Consider the following 7,414-nt stretch of genomic DNA (forward strand, 5'->3'; position numbering starts at 1 on the left):
CCAGGTGCCTGTCGGGGCCTGGGTTTCAGCTGTCCACACCACAGCAGTGGGCAACGAGCTTAAAGCCCCTGATGGCTCTGGGCGCTGACTCTCACCAGTGGCTATGGATGAAGTCACAAGCGATTTTCAGCCAGCGCCCCTTGTTTTGTTTTTTAATTACCAGGTGCTTCTAGTTGGTCCCCAAAAAGGTGACCCTATAGAGTGTAGAAATTGTTGAATGATATCATTAATATCACATGCAAGAAAGATCCTGCTGAAAATTATATTAAAAAACCTCCAAACCCAAACATGACTGGAGACATCAACAGAACTGCCAGAAGTGCTGGCTGGATTTAGAAGAAGCTGTGTTACTATGGATATTATAGCTAATGTTAGATGGATCTTGGTTGGAAGCAGAGATTACCAGAGGAATGTCTGTCTGTGTTTCATTGACTGTCCAAAGGCATTGACTGGATCACAACAAACTGTGGCTGACTCTGAGAAGAATGGGAATCCCTGAACACTTGATTGTGCTTATGCAAAACCTATATTTGGACTAGAAGGCAGTCATCAGAACAGAGCAAAGAAACACTGCTTGGTTTAAAATCAGGAAATATATACACACCAGGAATGCATCCTATCTCCATATCTTTTCAATCTACATGCAGAACAGATTATCCGGGAGGGAGCTATGAGGAGGAATTTGGAATCAGGATTGGAGGAAGAGATAGACACAACCTATGTTATACAGATGACACAACCTAGCTTCCCAAAATTAAGGAAGACCTAAGGTATTTGCTGCAGAAGGTCAAGGACTGCAGATTGGCAGCATCAGTATAGAAGGTGAAGAGATTGAGATTGTTAACAGTTTCCGTTTGTTTGACTCCATAATCAATATTCTTGGCACCAGAAGCAGTAAATAAAAAGATGAATTTCACTGGGAAAATCTGCTATTAGGGATCTCTCCAGAGTAATGAAGGACAATAATGATGTCAGTCTGGAGACTAAGGTGCACCTGATCTGGGCCATGATCTTTGCAATTACTACACATCAGAAATATGGACAATGACTAAAGATGATAGAAGGAGAATTGATGCCTTTGAGCTGTGGTGCTGGAGAAGAGCATTGAAGCTACCATGGACTGTTAGAGAGGGTGAAACCAGGCTGCTCCTTGGAGGCAAAGATTCTGAAGCTCTGTCTGGCATACTTTGGGCATGCTGCAAGGAGGGTCCAGTCCTTGGAAAGGGATGTCATGCTTGGGATGGTGGAGGGACAGTACAAGAGAGAAAGACCCTCAATGAAATGGATTGACTTCATGACTGAGGTTATGAGGGTAGATATGTCAGAGACAATAAAGTTAGCTCAGGATAGAGCAGGATTCAGAGCTGTTGTACATAGGGATGCAAGCGACTCAACGGCACAACAAGCTTGTCAGGGTTTTTGTACTATAGTAGTTTGTATGTCAAAATTCAATGGAATTTTGATAGAAGCTGTGTCATTAGTATTTCAAATGCCACCAGGATCAATTTTGGTGGACAGATTTCAGCAGCTTCTGGTTCAAGATTAGAAGGAAAGGCGTGGCTATTTACATCTAAAAACCAGTCAATGACAATCTTATGGATCACAAAATAACATTGTCCACTTCTTTTTCAAGGACCAGTTGTTGGAGGACGCCTTGTTTGGTGAAGCAGAGGGTCAATGAGTGTGAGGAAGCCCTTCAGTGAGGTGAATCAGGATAGAAGTCTGCACCTGAACATCCCGGCAATTGTGAGGATGCCACAGAAACAGAAAACGGCTCATTCTGCTGGATACAAGGTCTCCATGAGGTGGAGTGAATTGGATGACATCTAAGTAACGAACTTTGTTGTTGTGAGGTGCTGTCACGTTGAGTATGACTTACAGCGAGACCATGAATAACAGATGTAAACCCTGCCTATCTGGTGCCATCCTCATAATCTCTGACACACTGGAGCCCGCTGCTGCAGTCACTGTGTCAGCCCGTCTGACTGAGGGTCTTCTCTGCTTACCCTCCACCTTTCCCAGCACGATATCCATTCCCATAGAAAAGCCCCTCCTCACAACATGCCCAAAGTGTGTGAAATGAGGCGTCACCATTCTTGCCTCTAAGGAGGACAGTGTCTGCGTTTTCTGTTAGGAACCATCAAGGCGGCTATGACTCAGAGAGACCAGTGGAACCCTGCCCTGTCCTGTGCCTTCTTCATCACCTCAGACATTCTTAAGCCTATTGTTACGGTCACTGTGCTCATCCGTCTTGTTAAAGATCTTCGTGTATAACATCTCAAAAAATCTCATTACTGCTAAATCAGAACCGACTCATAGCTGACCATCCAGTGGGTTTTCAGAGGCTGTAAATTGCACAGGAGGAGATTGTTTCTCTTTCTCCTGCTACTGGGGAGATGTGGTCGTTGGGTAAGAAGTGCAGCTTCCTACTGACCAATCTACCAGAGCTTTCATAGCCTCTTCTCTAACTGTTTCCATAGGGCAGTGGTTATCACATTCGCCTCACATACAGATCCTCGCCTCTAATCACTCAGCGTATTTGCAGGACAGGCGCTGTTTCTCCATTTTCAGATCAGATGACTGCAGCTTAGAGTAGTTTACCAGGGTCAGAGCCCTGGGAAGCAGGGAGGTTGAAATTTCAACTTAGGTCAGCCTGATTGTTCTTCTACAGAATCAAGAGTTTCCTTGAGGACAAGACTACTTCTTTTTTAAATTTTTTTAAAATTTCCATTCATTCATTGTTGCACTTTTCTCCCTGCCCAACCTATGCTCTCCAGTTCGTTCTTCTCTTTGAAAAGTAAAAGAGAAATTCTTTCATTGTTATACAATCCCTCCCCCCAAGTCCATCCACTATGCAGCCTTCATTCTGGACTCCTGTCATGACAATAATACCTAATCATATATCCCTTTTAAACAGTTCTCTCCCTCATCTGTTTCAATGCAGTATACATAATTTATTCCATCTTCCTCAGTCTCCCGCCCAACCCCAATGTCATCCCCATTTTACAACAGTGGCACTATGCAATATTTGTCCTTTTGTGACTGAGATATTTTACTTAGCATAATGTCCTCCAGGGTCACCTATTTTGAATAATATTGCATGAGTTCCTTGTTTTTCAACACAGCGTAGTATTCAATTGTGTGGATATACCACGGCTTCTCTATCCATTCATTTGTTGATGGACATTTAGGTTGTTTCCAACTCTTTGCTGTTGTGAATAAAGCCACAATAAACATGGGTGTGCATATATCTACTTGGGTGGCAGTTATGGTTTCTCTGGGGTATAGGCCCAGAGTGGAATTGCTGGGTCAAATGGTATTTCTATTTGCAACTTTTTGAGAAGGCGCCATATTGCCTTCCACAGTGGTTGCACCATTTTACACTCCCACCAACAGTGAATAAGGGTTACAGTTTCTCTGTAACCTTGCCAGCATTTGTTGTTTGTTGTTCTGTTAAATTTTGCTGTTCTTACTGAGATGTGATGATACCTCATAGTTGGTTTTTATTTATTTTTAAGTTAATTTTAATGACCATTTACAGAGATTTTGGATTTCCATACATTCATTGCTGCATTTTTCTCCCTGCCCACACCTCCCCCCAGTTCGCTCTTCTCTTTGAAAAGTAAAAGAAAAATTATTTCATTGGTATAGAGTTCCCCACCCCTCCAGCCCCAAGTACACTCCCCGATGCAACCTTTATTCTGGACTCTTGTCATAACCATAATACCCAATCATATATTGCTTTCAAACAGTTCCCTCATTCAACTGTTTCAATGAAGTATACATAATTTATCCAATTTTTCTCAGTCTCACCCTAACCCTGATGTCAGTCCCATTCTACAATAGTGGCAACATGCAGCACCTGTCCTTTTGTGACTTAGATCTTTCACTCAGCATAATGTCCTCCAGGGTCACCCATTTTGAATAATATTGCATTAGTTCCTTGTTTTTCAGTGCAGCATAGTATTCCATTGTGTGAATATACCAGAGGGTCTCTATCTATCCGTTTGTTGATGGGCACTTTAGGTTGTTTCCAACTCATAGTTGTTATAATTTGCATCTCTCTCAGGGTTAGGGATTTTGAACATTTCTTCATGTGCTTGTTGGCCATCTGAATGTCTTCTTTAGTGATGTGCCTGTTCATATCCTGTGCCCATTTTTCATTTGGGTTATTTACTTTTATCTTGTTGTGGTGCTCAAGTATTTTATAAATTCTAGATTTAAGTCCCTTATCTGACATGTCATTACCAAATGTTTTTCCTCAGTCTGTGGCTTCCCTTTTAACTCTGTTGGAGAAGATTTTGGATGTGCATAGGGCTTTGATTCTTAGAAGATCTCATTCATCTATTTTATCCTCTTCTGGTTGTAAATTTTTTAGGATGATTGGAAAACTTCTTAATGCTGTATCCACATTCTCCTCGCCCTACTACTTCCTTCCCGATAAAGGAGGTGCCTTTCCAAGTTATTCTCCAGCCAGTGAATGGTTCTTTACAAGAGACAAGTTAGAGTCTATCTCCCCTACCCCTTGGTTGAAAATGCTTCGGTGGCTTCCCATTGCACTAGAATGAAGGCATGTCTGTCCTCATTGCAGTTCTTAAGGCCTTGTATGTTCTGCTGACCTCTGGCCTCACCTCCTTCCTCCCCCTCCCCTAACACTCTCCCTGAGCCACTCTGCTCAGAACACTCACCTCTTTATATATACACTGGAATGCTTTCCCCTTTGTTGCTGTTATTGAGTGCTGTCTAGTGATACCAACTCGTGGTGCCCCGTGTGACAGAGTACAACTGCTCCGTAGGACTTCCTGTGTTATAAATTTTTAAAAGAGCAAATTATTAGGTCTTTTAGCACATGAAGCAGCTGGTGGGTTCAAACTGCTGATCTTTCGGTTAGCAGCTGAAAGCTTAACAGTTGTATCACCAAGCCTCCTTCACTTTCTCTTTACAACTTTGTTGTAAACTTTTGTTAAAAATCACAATTTAAAAAAAAAGATATTTTGCAATGGGAAGATCTGCTGTCAAGGACCTCTCCAAAGTGCTTGAAGAGCAAAGATATCACATTAAAGAGTAAGATGTGCCTGACACAAGTCATAGTACTTTCAATTATTTCCTATGCCTCTGAAAGTTGGATAAAGAATAAGGAAGGAAGAATAACCAGGTAAAAAGACCAACTGTGTCCATTATGTGAATATATCACAGCTTCTCTATCCATTCGTTTGTTGATGGACACTTGGGTTGTTTCCGAATCCTTGCTATTGTGAACAAAGCAACGATAAACATGGGTGTGCTTATATCTGCTTGGATGTCAGTTACGGACCTGGGTGAGGGATCATAAAACAATGAAAGAATTTTTCTTTTACTTTTCCAAGAGGGTAGTGTACTGGGGGGGGAGGTTTGGGAGGGGAGAAAAGTGCAACAATGAATGAATGGAAATCCAAAGTCTCTGTAAATTTTCATTGAAATTAATAATAAAATAAAAAAAAGAAAAGAAAAAAGACCAACTGTCAAAAGCCCCGCCTGACTTGAGTGCATTTTCTCTTTTAACCACAAGGTGGCAGTCTGTCATGGCAGCCAATGCTGTCACCGAACAATGGCAGTTATAGCTTAATCCTCAATGGACCCCCATTCCCCTCCCCTCAGTAGAGCTATCTGCTTAATGACTCTACAAAGTTGTCCCTTTGGATATGAAAGTCAAGGTTCATCCTTGTCTACTCAGATAAAGTGTATCTGAGCAGGGTCTTAAAGTGCTGATAGCCCAGAGAATTTGATCATAAACTCAATTCTACAATTATTATCGCTGACGCGTTATTGTCTAATCTGCATTTAAAAAAATATTTATTGAGTACTTACTATGTGCCAGGCACTGCACTAGATATTTGGGGTACGAAAAAGGTGAGGAGTCTTCCTCTTGTAGCGCTCACAATCTAGCAGGAAAGACAGACAATAAGCAATGCAATGCCATGAATTACTCCCTGCAGCCCTTCCAGCCCTACTCGGCTAGTTTGCGATGTGCTGCAGAACTTGGCCTCGGTGCTCCTGTGTATGGCCCCGCTTGGAATGAATTGCCTGTTGTGACCAAGAGGCAGGATTAGGGTGAGCCACATCGTGAGTCACCACGTTGCTGGAGGGTGTGACTCAAGTCACCACCATTAGTTTCCTTGGGGATGTGGTCCACATCTAACCCATAGGAATGCTCTAGCAAAGCTTTCTCTTTCTCTTGATCCTCATTATTCTTTACTCTCCGATTCTTGAAAGATGAGCCAGCAACTTGCCGTGGGACCAGACTCATCAGCCTCCACAGCCTTGAGAGGAGTCTCAGCACCAGGCAACATTTTATTCTGTTACGTATAAGATCCCCAAGATTTGGACAATTTCTAATGACAACTAATAACATTTTTCGCTCACTCATTGCCTTTGAGTTGATTCCAGCTCATTGGATTTCTGAGGCTGTAAATCTCGTGGGAGGAGACAGCCCATTTTCCCCCCATGGAGTCTCTGGTGGCTTTGTAAAACCTGAGATGTGCAACTGCTTGGTAAGTAACACAACTTGCTGTGGATTGTGTATGCCACCAGAACTCCTCAATAACATTATAGCACATTAAAAAGGTGAAAAGTGTTATGAACAAAGTGAAAAATAGAGGCAGTAAGATGTCAGCCAAGGATGGGGACAATAGCATTTGATTTTTATTGGAGTGGAATAAGTAGGCCCATGTGCCTTATCTCTTTTTATTATTTTTTTAGAATTTTATTTTATATTGGCTTGCTTGCAAAGTTTATATATATTGTGTTTCACACTATCCTCCATTCTCATAGTGTTTCATATAATCATTCCCATCCCTTATGTTTTATAAAATTCTTCACCTTTGAACTAGGGCCACAATTACCCTATCTTTCCAGTTGGATTGACCAATCTCTTGACGTTGATGACAGAAATTTCAAAGTGCAAGAGGCTGACGTGACTTATTTTAGTTTTCAGCTCAACTCATTGCCATGAGTCGGAAGCCATCTGTAGGTGATCCTCCAGCAAGTTTCTGGAGACTGTAAATGGCATGGGAGGAAACTGTCTATCTCCACCTGCAGAGTCCCTGGTGGATTCGAATCATGAGAGAAAGGTGTCTTTTGGACTAAAAACAAAACTCCTTAAGGGCTATGCTACCAAAGCTAATTTCTAGTGGAACCTAAAAGAATTCTATCTCTAAAATGAACGACATCTTAGAGCTAATGAAACACAATTTTCATCCTGTGTCAGAGTTTTCCAGTATCTGGATTTTTGTGGGTCTGTTTCTGAGATCTATTATTTCTGTTTCTAATTAATTTTGTACTGTCTCATTGTGTTTTGTTTTTGTTTTTTGTATGCTGGGCATTGTCTTTGAGAGATGTTTGTAGAAATCATTCGAGGTCTTACAATGATCTAATT

This window comes from Elephantulus edwardii, unplaced genomic scaffold, assembly GCF_000299155.1.
Source record: "Elephantulus edwardii isolate Elephantulus edwardi_28Jun2011 unplaced genomic scaffold, EleEdw1.0 scaffold00033, whole genome shotgun sequence".
Lineage (NCBI taxonomy): Eukaryota > Metazoa > Chordata > Mammalia > Macroscelidea > Macroscelididae > Elephantulus > Elephantulus edwardii.